Below are 17655 nucleotides of genomic sequence, written 5' to 3'. Positions count from 1 at the left end.
ACCTACCTGCTTGCAGCTAGCTTGTGCTTCTTAGGCTACTGGACACCATTAGCTCAAGAGGGTTCAAATACAGGGCCCGACCTCGATCGTCCGTTCCCGGAGCCGCGCCGCCGTCCCCCTTGCAGAGCCAGAAGACGGAAGACGACGAAAAACGGCGGCTGAAGACTCCTGCCTTCATTAAGGTAGCGCACAGCACTGCAGCTGTGCGCCATTGCTCCCACAGCACACCACACGCTCCGGTCACTGGTGGGTGCAGGGCGCTGGGGGGGGGGGGGCGCCCTGGGCAGCAATTAGTATACCTTTTTGGCAAACTGCACATAATACAGTTTATAAAACTGTATATGTGCCTAAACCCCCACCATTAACATTATTAAAAAAGCGGGAGAAGCCCGCCGTGGAGGGGGCGGGGCTTTCTCCCCCAGCACACCGGCGCCATTTTCTCTTCACAGCTCCGCTGGAAGGACGCTCCCCAGGCTCTCCCCTGCAGTATACACTACAACAAGGGTAAAAAAGAGAGGGGGGGCACATAAATTTAGGAGCAAAAGGTGATATAAGCAGCTATTGGGAAAAAGTCACTCTTTGATTAGTGCAAATCCCTGTGTTATATAGCGCTGTGGTGTGTGCTGGCATACTCTCTCTGTCTCCCCAAAGGACTTCTGTGGGTCCTGTCCTCAGTCAGAGCATTCCCTGTGTGTGTGCGGTGTGTCGGTACGGCTGTGTCGACATGTTTGATGAGGAGGGTTACGTGGAGGCGGAGCAGGAGCAAATAAGTGTGGTGTCGCCCCCAACGGGGCCGACACCGGAGTGGATGGATATGTGGAAGGTCTTACATGACAGTGTCACCTCCTTACATAAAAGGTTCGATGACGCAGCAGCCCTGGGACAGCCGGCTTCTCAGCCCGCGCCTGCCCAGGCGTCTCAGAGGTCATCAGGGGCTCATAAATGCCCGCTAGCTCAGATGGCAGACACAGATGTCGACACGGAGTCTGACTCCAGTGTAGATGAGGATGAGACAAATGTGCAGTCCACAAGGGCCATCCGATGCATGATTACTGCAATGAAAAATGTATTGCACATGTCTGACATTAACCCGGTTACCACCAAGAAGGGTATTATGTTTGGGGAGAAAAAGCAGCCAGTGACTTTTCCCCCTTTTGATGAGTTAAATGAATAGTGTGAAGAAGCGTGGTGTTCCCCTGATAAGAAACTAGTGATCTCTAAGAGACTACTGATGACGTACCCTTTCCCGGCAAAGGATAGGCTACGTTGGGAAACATCCCCTAGGGTGGACAAGGCACTCACACGCTTATCAAAAAAGGTGGCACTGCCGTCTCAGGATACGGCCGCCCTAAAGGAGCCTGCAGATAGAAAGCAGGAGGCTATCCTGAAGTCTGTATATACACACTCAGGTACTATACTGAGACCTGCAATTGCTTCAGCATGGATGTGTAGTGCTGCAGCGGCATGGTCTGATACCCTGTCAGACAACATTGATTCCCTCGACAGGGATACTATTTTGCTAACCATAGAGCATATTAAAGACGTCGTCTTATATATGAGGGATGCACAGAGGGATATTTGCCGGCTGGCATCTAGAATTAATGCAATGTCCGTTTCTGCCAGGAGAGTATTATGGACTCGGCAGTGGACAGGTGATGCTGATTCTAAAAGGCACATGGAAGTTTTGCCTTATAAAGGTGAGGAATTGCTTGGGGACGGTCTCTTGGACCTCGTATCCACAGCAACAGCTGGGAAGTCGACTTTTTTACCTCAGGTTCCCTCACAGCCTAAGAAAGCACCGTATTATCAAGTACAGTCCTTTCGGGCTCAGAAAGGCAAGCGGGTCAGAGGCGCATCCTTTCTGCCCAGAGGCAGGGGTAGAGGAAAGAAGCTGCATCAGGCAGCCAGTTCCCAGAAACAAAAATCCTCCCCTGCTTCCACTAAGTCCACCGCATGACGCTGTGGCTCCACAGGTGGAGCCAGGTGCGGTGGGGGCGCGTCTCCGGTACTTCAGCGACCAGTGGGTTCGCTCGCAGGTGGATCTCTGGGTTATACAAGTGGTATCTCAGGGATACAAGCTGGAGTTCGAGGCGACTCCCCCTCGCCGTTACCTCAAATCAGCCTTGCCAGCTGCTCCCGGGGAAAGGGAGGTAGTACTGGCGGCAATTCACAAGCTGTACCTCCAGCAGGTGATAATCAAGGTTCCCCTCCTTCAACAGGGACGGGGTTACTATTCCACAATGTTTGTGGTACCGAAACCAGACGGTTCGGTGAGACCCATTCTAAATTTGAAATCCTTGAACACTTATATAAGGAAGTTCAAGTTCAAAATGGAATCGCTCAGGGCGGTTATTGCAAGCCTGGAAGAGGGGGATTTTATGGTGTCACTGGACATCAAGGATGCTTATCTGCATGTCCCCATTTACCCGCCTCACCAGGAGTACCTCAGGTTTGTGGTACAGGACTGTCATTACCAATTCCAGACGTTGCCGTTTGGTCTGTCCACGGCACCGAGGGTTTGTACCAAGGTAATGGCAGAAATGATGATACTCCTCCGAAAGAAGGGAGTTATAATTATCCCGTACTTGGACGATCTCCTTATAAAGGCAAGGTCCAAGGAGCAGTTGTTAGTCAGCGTAGCACTATCTCGGAAAGTGTTGCAACAGCACGGCTGGATTCTTAATTTCCCAAAGTCGCAGCTGATTTCTGCGATGCGTCTGCTGTTCTTGGGCATGATTCTGGACACAGAACAGAAGAAGGTGTTTCTCCCCGGGGAGAAGGCCCAGGAATTGTCATCTCTGGTCAGGGACCTCCTGAAACCAAAACAGGTGTCGGTGCATCAGTGCACGCGAGTCCTGGGAAAGATGGTGGCTTCTTACGAAGCAATTCCCTTCGGCAGATTCCATGCAAGGATCTTTCAGTGGGATCTGTTGGACAAATGGTCCGGATCGCATCTTCAGATGCATCGGTTGATCACCCTGTTCCCAAGGGCCAGGGTGTCTCTGCTGTGGTGGCTGCAGAGTGCTCATCTTCTCGAGGGCTGCAAATTCGGCATACAGGACTGGGTCCTGGTGACCACGGATGCGAGCCTCCGAGGATGGGGGGCAGTCACTCAGGGAAGGAACTTCCAAGGACAGTGGTCAAGTCAGGAGACTACCCTACACATAAATATACTGGAACTAAGGGCCATTTACAACGCCCTGAGTCAAGCAGAGCCCCTGCTTCAAAACCAACCGGTGCTGATTCATTCAGACAACATCACGGCAGTCGCCCATGTAAACCGACAGGGCGGCACAAGAAGCAGGATGGCGATGGCAGAAGCCACAAGGATTCTTCGATGGGCGGAGAATCACGTGCTAGCACTGTCAAAGTATCTCACGTGGAAGGTGGTCATGCTGTTGGCCTTAGCTTCGGCTAGGCGGGTGTCAGAATTGGCGACTTTGTCATGTAAAAGCCCCTATCTGATTTTCCATATGGACAGGGTGGAATTGAGGACTCGTCCCCAATTTCTCCAAAAGGTGGTATCAGCGTGTCATTTGAACCAAACTATTGTGGTGCCTGCGGCTACTCGGGACTTGGAGGACTCTAAGTTGCTGGACGTAGTCCGGGCCCTGAAAATGTATGTTTCCAGGACGACTAGAGTCAGAAAAACTGACTCACTATTTATCCTGCATGCACCCAACAAGCTGGGTGCTCCTGCTTCAAAGCAGACTATTGCTCGCTGGATCTGTAGCACGATTCAGCTGGCACATTCTGCGGCTGGACTGCCGCATCCTAAATCGGTAAAAGCCCATTCCACAAGGAAGTTGGGCTCTTCTTGGGCGGCTGCCCGAGGGGTCTCGGCTTTACAGCTTTGCCGAGCTGCTACTTGGTCGGGTTCAAACACATTTGCAAAATTCTATAAGTTTGATACCCTGGCTGAGGAGGACCTTGAGTTTGCTCATTCGGTGCTGCAGAGTCATCTGCACTCTCCCGCCCGTTTGGGAGCTTTGGTATAATCCCCATGGTCCTTACAGAGTTCCCAGCATCCACTAGGACGTCAGAGAAAATAAGAATTTACTCACCGGTAATTCTATTTCTCGTAGTCAGTAGTGGATGCTGGGCGCCCGTCCCAAGTGCGGACTCTCTGCAATACTTGTATATAGTTATTGCTTAACTAAAGGGTTATTGTTATGAGCCATCTTTTGAATGAGGCTCAGTTTTTTGTTCATACTGTTAACTGGGTATAGTTATCACGAGTTATACGGTGTGATTGGTGTGGCTGGCACGAGTCTTACCCTGGATTCCAAATCCTTTCCTTGTAATGTCAGCTCTTCCGGGCACAGTTTCCATAACTGAGGTCTGGAGGAGGGGCATAGAGGGAGGAGCCAGTGCACACCAGATAGTACCTAATCTTTCTTTTAGAGTGCCCAGTCTCCTTCAGAGCCCGTCTATTCCCCATGGTCCTTACGGAGTTCCCAGCATCCACTACGGACTACGAGAAATAGAATTACCGGTGAGTAAATTCTTATTTGCTGCTTAAGTCTATGCGCCTGGCATGTCTACCATCTATTATCCTCTGATGTATAGTTATGACATTTAGTATACACATATCAACAGAATGTTGGTTTTGAAAGCAGGATTTTATTTAGAATACTAGTGTTGATATTAGATTGTTATAATGAAAAAAGTCTAAAACCTTGAACCATGCTAATACAATGACAGTGATGCTGTAATAGTCCATTTGGTGGAAAACATATTCAGCTACATCTCTAGTGTCCGGTACCAGGTGCATGGCGGATTTCTTGTGGCAGTTCTTGTTATATTTTAAGAATTATTTCCAGGAGCAATGTGAACATACAGTATGTATCCTGTTTCAATGTACATAGCTATACATAGCTTTATTGAATTTGTCTATTTTTAGGTTATACTCCCTCTCCCTGTAAATCAGTTTGTGCACATGTCCTCAGTTACTGTGTTACACTGTGTGTATCTTGCACAATAATATTTTCCAGACTCTTCAGGTTTCACTCCAGTTAATTTCAAATTAACTTCTCCTTTATTTGTGTCTCTGGACAGAGTTAGTCTTCCCTGAACAGATGGGTTATAACTTGTGCCTGCATTATAATTTATATATCCCAAGTACACTAGGCCTTTCCCTTCCTGCTGGAAGATCCAGAACACAGCATACATGTTAGTGCTGTCAGTAAGGGAGGCACCGGTCACTTTACAGGTGAGTTCCAGAGTCTCTGTTGGTTTCACAGTCCCAGGACCAGACTCCACTAAAGAGATTTGTGAGGTGACACCTGCAGAAAATAATGAAGAAAATATTTAGGCTTTCTTAGCTCTTCCAATGATTATGTTACTGAAATGATCAGCAAATCAGACTCACATTGCAGCGAGGACATAACACAGAGTAACCACAGGAGATTCTGCATGTCTTGTCTGAGAAATGACACTGAAACTCAGATTGAGACCTGGTGGTGCAGATTCTGCTCAGTGCAAGTTTCTGCCAGACTCTTCTCTATTTAAACAGGAAGTTATCTGAATATATTTACATATGTACTACATTAATTAAGTGGCTTACACAAAGTATATAGTTAGTTTGCCCTGATGTTTAATTTGGTCATTTATGTTAATTTATATTTTGCTGTACTACAATATGATTTATGCACTTTCCAATTTGACTGCTGAGATTGCTGAACATTGTGCTAATGTGATATTCATTTCAAATTAGAGATGTGCAGTTTGGATTCCCTGAGATAAGAACATACCCGAACTAAGGAGTCCTGAGATGAATCGAGTCCCAGTTCGGAATCACTTTGTGGTTCCAAGTGGATCCAAGTCCTGGCTCGGGTCTGTTATTAGTTCGGAACTCACATTTAAAAACTGAGTTTGGGTTTTGGTTTGCACAGAAACAGGTCCAAATTACATCATTTTAGCTGTTGTTTTAGCTTTTAATTAATTGACTTTATTAATGTGTATTGTTTTTCATCGATTTTAAAGGAATTCTAAACCAAACCAAAAAAATGTAATTTGATCTTTATTGGTGTCATTGCAAATGGCATTAAAGGGAAAGTATGCCTTTTTGCAGAGGATACAAAGCTATGCATCAGGGTAGACACATCGGGAGGGATAAAGCAAGTGAATGAGGATCTATGTAGACTACAGGAATGGGAAAGTGCATGGCATTGGCAACTACAGTTTAATGCCAAAAAATGCTAAATCATGCACTTGGGTCTCACCCAAAGGCTAAATAAAGAATTAACAGTACTATAAAGAAAATTACTAGGAAGCACAGAGAACTAGAAGTCACTACATTATTTCAAGTGACAAAATCAGGTAAGCAATGTAACAAATAAATGAGAATGACTAGTCGGATGCTTGGTTTTATAATGTGAAAACACCCTTTTTCACATTATTTTTGTAAAACAATTAATAATAAATATGCCCTTAAAAGATTTTGATATTTATAGTTTGGAGCAAAGAGAAAGGGGGGACAAGATAGAAACTTTCAAATATATCAAGGGTTTTAACTAGACATGAGCAAACTAGACACACCCGAATATCCCACTCTGGTATTGGAGAGTGTACTGCACAGACGTGTTGGCTTGTGCTCTGTGTCCTCCCTTGTGCTCTGTCCTCTGTAGGCCTGCTGCTGTAGGGGTGATTCAGGGGGCTCTGCTCATCTGACAGGGGCTCTGCTGCCCCCCAAAAATTATATATATATATATAAACACTATAACATATATATATAAACACTATAACATATATATATATATATATATATATATATATATATAAACACTAGGGCTCTGCCCTAGTGTTTAAAAAAAAAAAAAAAAAGTATTTTTATTAATAATATAATTATATATATATATATATATATATATATATATATTGCATTTTGTGCTGCACCCCAGTATACTGTACATCAGGGGTGGGGAACCTTTTTTCTACCAAGGACCATTTAGATATTTATAAAATCATTTGGGGGCCATACAAAAATTATCAACTTAAAAATTAGCCTGCCCCCCAGTAGTTATGCCCCAGTAGATATGCTTCTTAGTGGTACTGTGTGTGTGCATGCCAAAAAATGGGTGTGGCCACATGCCACACAGGGTGTTGCCAATTAAAATGGGACATGATACACATATGCCCCCAATAGTGCATTGCCAGATACACATATGCCCCCAGTAGTGCAGTGCAAGATACACATATGCCGCCACAGTGCCAGATACACATATGCCACCACACTGCCAGATACACATTGCCCCACAGTGCCAGATACACATTGCCCCACAGTGCTAGATACACATTGCCCCACAGTGCCAAATACACATTGCCCCACAGTGCCAGATACACATTGCCCCACAGTGCCAGATACACATTGCCCCACAGTGCCAATGCCAGATACACATTGCCCCACAGTGCCAGATACACATTGCCCCACAGTGCCAGATACACATTGCCCTACAGTGCCAGATACACATTGCCCCACAGTGCCAGATACACATTGCCCCACAGTGCCAGATACATATTACCCAACACATGCACCCCACCCCACTGTGCTGTGTGTGTGTCAGCAGAGGAGAGCACAGTGTGTGCTTCTCCTGCCCGTTAGTGCTCAGTCCGGCAGCGGTGTGTCTCAGCTGTCAGAGGCCAGGCAGGGAGGAGAGCACGGCTATGTCAGGTGGGGTGTAGGACCTCAAACCAGCCGCCAGTTGTGAGCTAATCAGAGCTTGTGGACCGACAATGGCTGCCGGTCCACGAGCTCTGATTGGATCATGAACCAGCGGCTGGTTTGCGATCCTACACGCCACTGCCGCCGGACATAGCTGTGCTCTCCTCCATGTCCTGACCGCTGAGACACGCCGCCACCAGACTGATCACAAAGGGGCAGGAGAGGTGCATGCTGCACTCTCCTACACTGACACACACACATGGCAGCAGGTCAGAACAAGTGGCTTTGCAGGCCTTTTACGGCCTGCGGTCCGGAGGTTCCCCACCCCTGCTGTGCATCTAGGTTCCCGGATGCATTGAAAACTCTTTCTAAGTACACACTGGAGAGTGGGCCACTTAAGTAAAGCAAAGCCAGTTTTTGCTCTTTGCTCTATTTTTTCCTGCCGGTTTTGGAACAGACTATCTGACATACCTATTTGGAATGCTATGACTAAAATAATCATCAACCATTTTTTGAATGATGACTGTATCATATGCAGTCACAGTAGACATGTCAGTAATAATTGTAGGCAGTTCCTTAAGTCCAGATTAGATGTCAAAAGTTTTTGTTGAATGATCTGCATCACTGCCACTGGGTCTCTTAGAAAAATTAGCAGAATGGCAAAAATGTCCCAACATTTTCCAGGCTCAAGACAAAAAAAGGGTTGTAATTTGTTTTTGTGTGAATAGATGGGCCATGTAGTACTTAACTGCTGTCAAATTATTTCTTTCTAATCCTTTATTTCATTCTTTTACAGGAATCCAGGAATTTCAGGAATTTTGAAATTGAGAATGTTCACTGTTTGAGGGAGGAGAGTTTAGCTGCCTCAGCAAGCTTTACACGCAGTATGTACCATGTAAACATATGTATGTGTTTGATCAATATACACAACTAATTTTTGTATTAATTAAATATATTTCCTTTCTACTTTATTGCAGACATCCTGGACAAAGGACAAGACCTGCAAGATCCAACGCGTGGATGATGATGTTTTGGTTTTTATTTGGAATCAGAGTTTGGTTGAAAAACCCAAGCCATCATGCACATCTCTAGACCCTCCTCCCTCATAAATTTGCTTCGGAGTAAAAATAATATTACATTTACTATAAGCAATTCTTTCTTCCTCTACCTGCCTTCCACTACATACATACTTCAACTCCCATGGGCCTCTAGTCTAGTTATTATTTATTGATTAATGAAATAAAGCTTTCCTGGTTACTTTCTATGGGATCAAATACTGTAGTTCTGTTTCCTAGATGAGCCATGTTGGAGTTTTAAGAGCCACATGTTCGGGCCACCCACTGCTGCCGCTTAGCTTAGTCATCCAGCTACCATGGTGCAACCTTTTGGCCTAAACTGGATAAAAACAATATTGTGAGCTGTGAGGTGAGAATAGACTGGAAATGAGTGGAAATAAATGTTATTTAGGTTAGTAATACTGTAGGAACAAAAATGCCCCCAAATTATGTTATTTCAGCAGTTTTTTTTTATAAAAAAAAAAATCCAGGTCCAAAGAAACCCCAAAAACAAAACCCGCAAATGCGGTTTTGGCAAAACCCAGTCCAGATACAAAACACGAAGGAGATCCAGAACCAAAACCCAAAAAATGGCTCGGCAAACAAACCTAGATTTAGCAAGGTACAGGAGGGAAACATTCATCAAAGGAAGAGAAGTATCAGAGGTGGTAGAGGTTAATATAGTACAGAAATGTAAACATGCTATCCTTACAAAGAACTAAGGATATGTTATGGCAAGAGAAAGTGGACTCTTTTGTGGGGCACGCTTATAATTAAAACAACTTTTATTGTGAATTTATCTAAAAAACTAGCACATATTAGAGAGAAACAGTATAAAACAAGTATTAAATATGTGAATAATTACCTTTTGGGTCACACTTAAAGTCCTATTCAACAGCACAAATAAATATAAAAAATAGACTTATTCTTCCGCTTTGGGTCACACCCAATTTCTTCTATGGATCAGAATTCGATCTGTAATTATTCCTCCAAATATGTACATAAAAAGAAATGGACAAATGCATATGGTGTAGTATGTTCAGCGATAGTATCACACAAGAAAATAAATATAAAAAGAGGGGGGGGGTTGGCATTCATTTATAGGACAGTGATTTGTTTATTATTATTATTATTATTATTATTATTATTATTACATTTTATTTATAATGCACCGCAAGTGCTTAGCAGCGCCGTACAAAGGACAGTACAGGGAAACAAAACTTAGCATTACAGTAAATAAACAACAAAAATAGAGTTCAGTTAACAAAGAGCACCACAATTCTCAAAACATAATACAGCTAAGATATAAGTAGCGAGGGAGTAATCATCGTACTACTTGGGGCTGGCGGCCATAGATAGAGATGAGCCTTTACCAGCAGGAGAAAAAGCGGGTAAAGATGGTCGCTGAGTAGGAGAGAACTATGAGTGAAATATGTCAAGAAGAGAGCTTTGATAACAAGAGGAAAGAGGGCCCTGCTCTGAAGAGCTAACAATCTAGTGGGAAGGGGCAACAGACAGATGACATGAGGTGCAAGCAAGCGGGAAGTAGCCTGATGGCAGTATGCAAGAAAAGCAGAGATGTTCAAGGCATGAGGCAGGGGGATGGAGGAGCAGCCTCAGGACTAGGTTATGCATCAGAAGAGTACGCTTTGATGACAAGATGGGTAGTGATTTCTATCTTCTTAGATGGTCACCATGGTGTAATGTGCAGTAAGTGATGCTCACTTTAAATTCTTACATAAGAGTAGAGGGTAAATTTAGTTTCTTAGAAGTTGAGATGTTGCAAATAGCAACCAATCAGATACTAGCTCTTATTTTTTAGAAACAGCTAGGTAAATGTTAAGTGGAGTCTAACTTGTTGCTATGGGCAACATCTCCACTTCTAAAAAACTCACACCTTAGTAAATATACCCCTAGAAGTCTTATATAAGATGTATGTTTGGAATACAGAGTAATGTTTCTGGGTGAATCAGCACTAAAGAAACCTTGATGAGCGGATTGCATATAGACCTGACGTAAGCATTCATTTGAGCAGCTGACACATTTTAAGTTACCTTAATATGTTTCTTACTTCTAGTTTTATGTAAGAATTTAAAGTTAGCATCACTTTCTGCACATTATATAACGTGGTGACCATCTAAGAACATAGAAATCACTGTACCATAAAGGAATGCCTCACCCACCTCCTCCTTCTATATTTATTTTCTTGTGTGATAATATCTCTGAATGTATTGCACTATGTGCATTTATCCATTTCTTTTTAAGTACATATTCAGAGGAAAAATTACGGATTTAATTCTGATGCATAGAAGAGATTGGGTGTGACCCAAAGGGGAAGTATACATCTATTTGTTGACATTTATTTGTGCAGTTGGACAGGATTGTAAATGTGACCCAAAGGGGAATTATTCACGTTCATTTGTCATATAAGGGAATATGCTGTCTCCCTGTCAGTGCAATTCTAAATGTTTTTTCTTGAATTACGCTATTTATGTCCAGTTTGAGACTACACCTGGTTACAATCATAGCTGCTCCTTTCTTGATAGAGTTACACCTTCTTTCTTTATACAAGTATTAAATATGATTCAAAATGTATTAATGTAACAGCCTGTCAACACATAATGGTATATCATAAATATCAAAGGCAACCAAACATATACATAGTATATGAGTAGAGATGAGTGGTTCGGATTTTAGAAAATGCGAGCCCCCCCAACTTTGCTGATCCCAGTTAACCTGAGCCGCGTCTTGGCATTTCACACCAGGCTCGGATTCCAAATCGATGCAAAACATCATCATCATCATCCCGGCATCGGATTCTCACAGGTTTTGGATTCTATATAAGAATCATGCGGCAGTTTCTCAGCACCATTTGACTCCTGGCACACTGCTGTGTGCTGCACTGTGCTCAGCTGTGTCCATCCACTAGCTGTCGCTGTCACAGTGTCCCTGTGTCCATCCATCCACAAGCTGTCACAGTATTCCTGTATCCATCCATCCATCCATCCATCCATCCATCCATCAGCTATCACTGTATCTGTGTCCATCCATCCACAAGCTTTACTGTAACCTGTATCCATCACCAAGTTGTCACAATGTCCCAGTGTCCATCCATCCACAAGCAGGGCTGCTATTGTGTTCATCCATCTACAAGCTGTCACAGTGTTCCAGTGAGCTGCAAATTGAAAAAAATAAAAATAATTCTGTACTGCTTTGTGCGCTGTATTCCATAAAGTGTGTTTTTGTTAGAGATGAGCGGTTCTGATTCCGTGGAATCAGAACAGTTCCAAACATGCCTGGCTCAAGAGTTTGTGAGCCCAGCCCACAAACGTCACGACAAGCTCAGGAGCATGCAAGAGGACGAACGTCATCATCCCGCGTCAGATTTTTCAGGAGACTTCTAGTGTATAAAGGCTCGACGTCACATGGCTTGGCGTCATTTTCCTGCATGCTCCCACACTGCGAGGAGCTCTACTGTGGGGTGCTGTCAGTCTGTCCGAGTCTCTGCTGTCACTGGCCATCAGGGTCTGTTAGGGTCAATCAGGGCTGTGTCAGAAGTGGAACGTCCATCACAGTGCTGTCAGTCAGTGGCCATCAGGGTCTGTCAGAATCAATCAGGGCTGTGTCAGTGCGTCCCCCCAAAAAATAAAACATTTTTTTTCTTTTAACATTGTTTGTTGTGTGCAAATTAAATGCACACTAGTACACCATAGTTACTTGTATTTAGGGGGCCATTCCGACCCGATCGCTCGCTGACGTTTGTCACATCGCAGCGATCAGGTCGTAACTGCGCATGCGCCGACGCTGCAGTGCGCAGATGCATGGCAGCTGTCGTTGCCTAGAGATCGCCTCTGAGGCAGAGGTGGTCGCTGGGCGGGAGGGGGCTGGACGGCGGCTTTAAGCCACCGTTGGGTGGGAGGGTGCTGGACGGCGGCTTGAAGCCACCGTTTAGGGGGCGCGGTCCTGCCAAAGCAGGCATGGCCAGACCGTTGGGGGGGGGTTGACATCACACGCAGCCGCTGCGGGCCGGGGAGCGACGAGTAGCTCCCGGCCAGCACGCCAAAGCTGCGCTGGTCGGGAGCTACTCTTTAAGGGCAAAGGCATCGCCGCTGTGTGATGCCTTTGCACTTCTGGGGGGGGGGGGGTGCAGCACTGACATGCGGGGCGGACTAGCCCTGTGCTGGGCATCCCCCACGCATGTCAGTGTGAATGATCGTAGCTGTGCTACATTTAGCACAGCTACGATCAACACGGAATGGCCCCGAAAGTACCATGTATTTCAGCGGTCTGACTCAACGCAGTGTGGCACAATCTGCTTCACCCAAAAAAAACAAAACAAAAATCTTTTTTTGCTCTTCTATACATTGTTTGCTTTGTGCTAAATAAATGCACACTAGTACACCATAGTTACTTGTATATAGTACCATGTGTTAAAGCGGTCTGACTCAACGCAGTGCGGCACAATCTGCGTCCCCCCATAAAAATAAATCAAATAAAAGTAATTTGTTGCAGAAACACTTAAAAATTGCTAACATGCCATTCACATCACGCAGTGGTAAGGAAAGACTCAGGGCTTGGCCTATATTTATGACTGATGATTCTGCAACTGTTAGTGAGGCATCTTCTGCCTCTTGTGACAATAAAAGACCTTGTCACTCAAACTTTCGAGGTGTAAAAAAACCTGAAAACCACTAAGGCAGCAAAACAAATGTGCGAACTTCAGAAACAGAAATTTCAAAAATCCCTGAGGAAAGTCCAATTGCGTTCCCAAATCCTATGTTCCCAAAGCCTAAACTCTCAGAGAAGCTGCCTTCCACCGTTATTGCTCCCTCTGTATGTGTGGAGTATTGCTGGTGACCTAGCTGTTGAAGATGTAAAAAGATAATTATCACGTGTTCAATCCTGCGCTATTCTGCTTAACCATGGCCCTCATTCCGAGTTGTTCGCTCGGTATTTTTCATCGCATCGCAATGAAAATCCGCTTAGTACGCATGCGCAATGTTCGCACTGCGACTGCGCCAAGTAACTTTGCTATGTAGAAAGAAATTTTACTCACGGCTTTTTCATCGCTCCGGCGAACGTAATGTGATTGACAGGAAATGGGTGTTACTGGGCGGAAACACGGCGTTTCAGGGGCGTGTGGCTGAAAACGCTACCGTTTCCGGAAAAAACGCAGGAGTGGCCGGAGAAACGGTGGGAGTGCCTGGGCGAACGCTGGGTGTGTTTGTGACGTCAACCAGGAACGACAAGCACTGAACTGATCGCACAGGCAGAGTAAGTCTGAAGCTACTCTGAAACTGCTAAGTAGTTAGTAATCGCAATATTGCGAATACATCGGTCGCAATTTTAAGAAGCTAAGATTCACTCCCAGTAGGCGGCGGCTTAGCGTGTGTAACTCTGCTAAATTCGCCTTGCGACCGATCAACTCGGAATGAGGGCCCATGTGTGAAACATGTACCATAAAAGTGCATATATACAAACAGATAATCGTGCAACATAAATTGTGTACATGCAGAGCACCACATCCAAATAAAATGAAAAGTTACTGAGCTTTTATAAATGGAAATGGATCACACGCTTCGGTGAGCAGCTTCTTAATACACGTAGGAGACAAGATCGTCCAAGAATCTCTGAAATCAGAAGAAAGTGCTTCCCTCTAATGGGTATGACCCTTGGCAGGGGGGATTAGCACAGAAAATAACTCATAGTGCAGTATTTTGTATAAAATCAAAAGGGTTTTAATACAAATCGCACTTACAATAAATAGGAATAAAAATGACATGTAAAAACTCCTTTTCTGGCAACAGCACTTGAACATTGTAAACATATCACCACAACTCCTGTTGGTGTTCTCAGGATGGGGTTCGGCAACCACAGCTCCGGAATCTGTGGGAGCCTCTCCAAGGTGACAGTGCAGAATCGGTGAGTGTCCAAGCAGGCAGGAGTTACAGGAACCTGTAACTCCTGCCTGCTTGGACACTCACCGATTCTGCACTGTCACCTTGGAGAGGCTCCCACAGATTCCGGAGCTGTGGTTGCCGAACCCCATCCTGAGAACACCAACAGGAGTTGTGGTGATATGTTTACAATGTTCAAGTGCTGTTGCCAGAAAAGGAGTTTTTACATGTCATTTTTATTCCTATTTGTTGTAAGTGCGATTTGTATTAAAACCCTTTTGATTTTATACAAAATACTGCACTATGAGTTATTTTCTGTGCTAATCCCCCCTGCCAAGGGTCATACCCATTAGAGGGAAGCACTTTCTTCTGATTTCAGAGATTCTTGGACGATCTTGTCTCCTACATGTATTAAGAAGCTGCTCACCGAAGCGTGTGATCCATTTCCATTTATAAAAGCTCAGTAACTTTTCATTTTATTTGGATGTGGTGCTCTGCATGTACACAATTTATGTTGCACGATTATCTGTTTGTATATATGCACTTTTATGGTACATGTTTCACACATGGTTAAGCAGAATAGCGCAGGATTGAACACGTGATGATAATTATCTTTTTACATTCAGTTTTCTTGAGTGTTGGATGAACACTCTATTCACGTGTGCTTCTGCTGCATGATTCTGGTTTTAATTGCGCATATTTGTCACACCCATACATATTTTTTACTAGCTGTTGAAGATGCCACCATGGAGATACAAGAGAATGAAAGGCAGGGACGTAGCCAGAACTTTGTGGGCCCCATAGCAACATTTTGAAGGGGCCCGTCCCAATGCTTCTAGAGAGACACTTCTCTGCAGCAGTTGTTCATTTTATGCCCTATAAAATAGTGCCCTAGTTCATTTTCTGAACCATAGTAGAGCCTTATTTAATGTTATGCCCCATAGTAGTGCCCTAGTTTCTTTTATGAATCGCAGTAGTGCTTAAATTCACCCAATGTCACATTCCAGAGCTGCCATTACACATTATGCTGCACAGGACCCCTAATTAACATTATAATATATAGTGCTCACCGTTAATATTGTGCCTCAATACAGTGCCCCCGTTCATATTATATAACATTAAAATGGCCTCCAGTTCATTTTATACCACACTACAATGAGCAGGTCCAGGGGCATACCTAGATATATTGCAGGCCTCAAGGAAAAAGTTTGAAAGGACCCGTATATACCACGCATTGCCGAAAAATGTATATAACACATGTAACTTTGACAGGGAAGGTGGGCCCCTCTCAGCACTGGGCCCCATAGCAGCTGCACTTGATGAGGGGGGCATTTGTCTAGCAGACGATGGCACTAATGAGGATCTTGAGGGTGATAATTAGGATGTTGTGTGTATAAGTCAGGTACAAGTGGAAGCCATCAGACCAACAAATCCACCTCCTATGTATGGAATTATTTTCACCAAAATCCTGACAACATTTCCCAAGCCAATCTGTAGCCTTTGTGAAAACAAAATAAGTAGAGGTAGGGACGTAAAGCATTTAGAAACCTCCATCCTATTACATCATCAGCAGCGAGCTCATGGCAGGTGTAGGTTCTTAGAAACTGTTGCTAAGAAAATAACAACAAGCAGTCCAGCAGCAAATGTCTCCCTTCTCTCTACTAGAACCCAGTACCTGTCGATCTCCACCTCCAACACATTCATCCTCAACCTCAATATACTCAGTTTTGACCAGAGATGGTCGTGAAACCAATTTGTTAATACTAGGTGAATCCTCCCCTTTCCAGGATTCCGCAGAAGAATCCTTAAGTGCAAGGCCTGCTGATGCTGGTTCTGCTGCTGCTGCTGGGCGTAGTTCATCATCCCGGAAGTGGACCAAGAAAACTGCTAGTACTAGTAGTATTTCCCAAAAACAATTGGCTGTTCAGCAATGCTTGGCAAGGAGAAACAAGCATGTCAGTTCTTACCCAGTTGCACATCGTATCAGTGACGCCATGACTTCTTGGATAGTAACAGATCTGTGTCCAATATCTGCCATCAATTCAGTGGGCTTAATGCAGTTAACGGAGGCCGCATGTCCACGGTACCAAATTTCATCCCGGTTCCATTTCACCAGAAAGTCCATTCCTCGGCTGTACCAGGACGTTAAGAAAAGCCTCATTGACGGCCTAAAAATGCCATTGTAGCCAATGTCCACCTAACCACAGATGTGTGGACAAACGGGAGTGGGCTAACTAAAGATTATATGAGTGTGACAGCTCACTGATTTACCTTTAGCAGCAGCAGCAGTACTATCTAGCAAACATCGCCAGCTCATTCAAAGGCAGGCTACTTTGTGTATCACCGGCTTTATTAAGAGGCATACCTCTGACAACCTCTTTGAGAAATTAAGGGATATGATAGCGACATGGCTTAACCCACTTGGACTATCCTCAGGATTTGTAATTTCGGTTAAGGCCAAAACTATCATGAAAGCATTACAGCTAGGTGAATTCCAACACATCCCCTGTTTTGCTCACACAATAAACCTGGTGATTCAGCATTTTTTTTTAAAAAGACAGGGGTGTGCAAGAGATGCGGTCTGTGGCCTGAAAGATTGTGGAGCATTTTGGGCATTCCTCAATAGCACGCAGGAGATTGCAGCAGCTGCAAGAAGATTTGAATCTGCCCTTCCATCAACTGAAGCAAGAGCTGATGACAAGGTGGAACTCCACCCTTCATATGCTTCAGCGGATGGAGGAGCAGCAGAAAGCCATTCATAGCTATACAACAAGCCATGACTTTGGGAGAGGAGGGGGTGGTATGTACCTCAGCCCAGTACACTGGAAATTACTTTCTGTCTTGTGCAAGGTGTTTCAACCCTTCGAAGTAGCCACCTGTGAAGTCCCTTCCGACACTGCTATCTTAAGCCAGGTGGTTCCCCTAATTAGGCTTTTAGAAAAACAACTGGATTTGAAGGAGATAAAACAAGGCAAATCTGCAAAATATGCTGGACTTGTAGATCAAGCCCTTTTTTTGCTAAGCGAGTATACAAGGGTTG

General features: G+C 44.5%; 1 long non-coding RNA gene across 1 annotated transcript; it reads left to right on the top strand.

The window, feature by feature from the left end:
• Positions 1-5732: 5732 nt before the first annotated feature.
• On the top strand, positions 5733-9558 carry LOC134899263 (uncharacterized). The gene is made up of 3 exons (XR_010172994.1): positions 5733-5835; positions 8460-8547; positions 8641-9558. It is a non-coding gene; the product is annotated as an uncharacterized LOC134899263 (long non-coding RNA).
• The last annotated feature ends 8097 nt before the right edge of the window (positions 9559-17655 follow it).

This window comes from Pseudophryne corroboree, chromosome 1 (genome assembly GCF_028390025.1).
Source record: "Pseudophryne corroboree isolate aPseCor3 chromosome 1, aPseCor3.hap2, whole genome shotgun sequence".
In the NCBI taxonomy this organism is placed as follows: domain Eukaryota; kingdom Metazoa; phylum Chordata; class Amphibia; order Anura; family Myobatrachidae; genus Pseudophryne; species Pseudophryne corroboree.
Note: the sequence above shows the minus strand (reverse complement) of the source record. Positions and strands in the feature narration are given on the sequence as shown.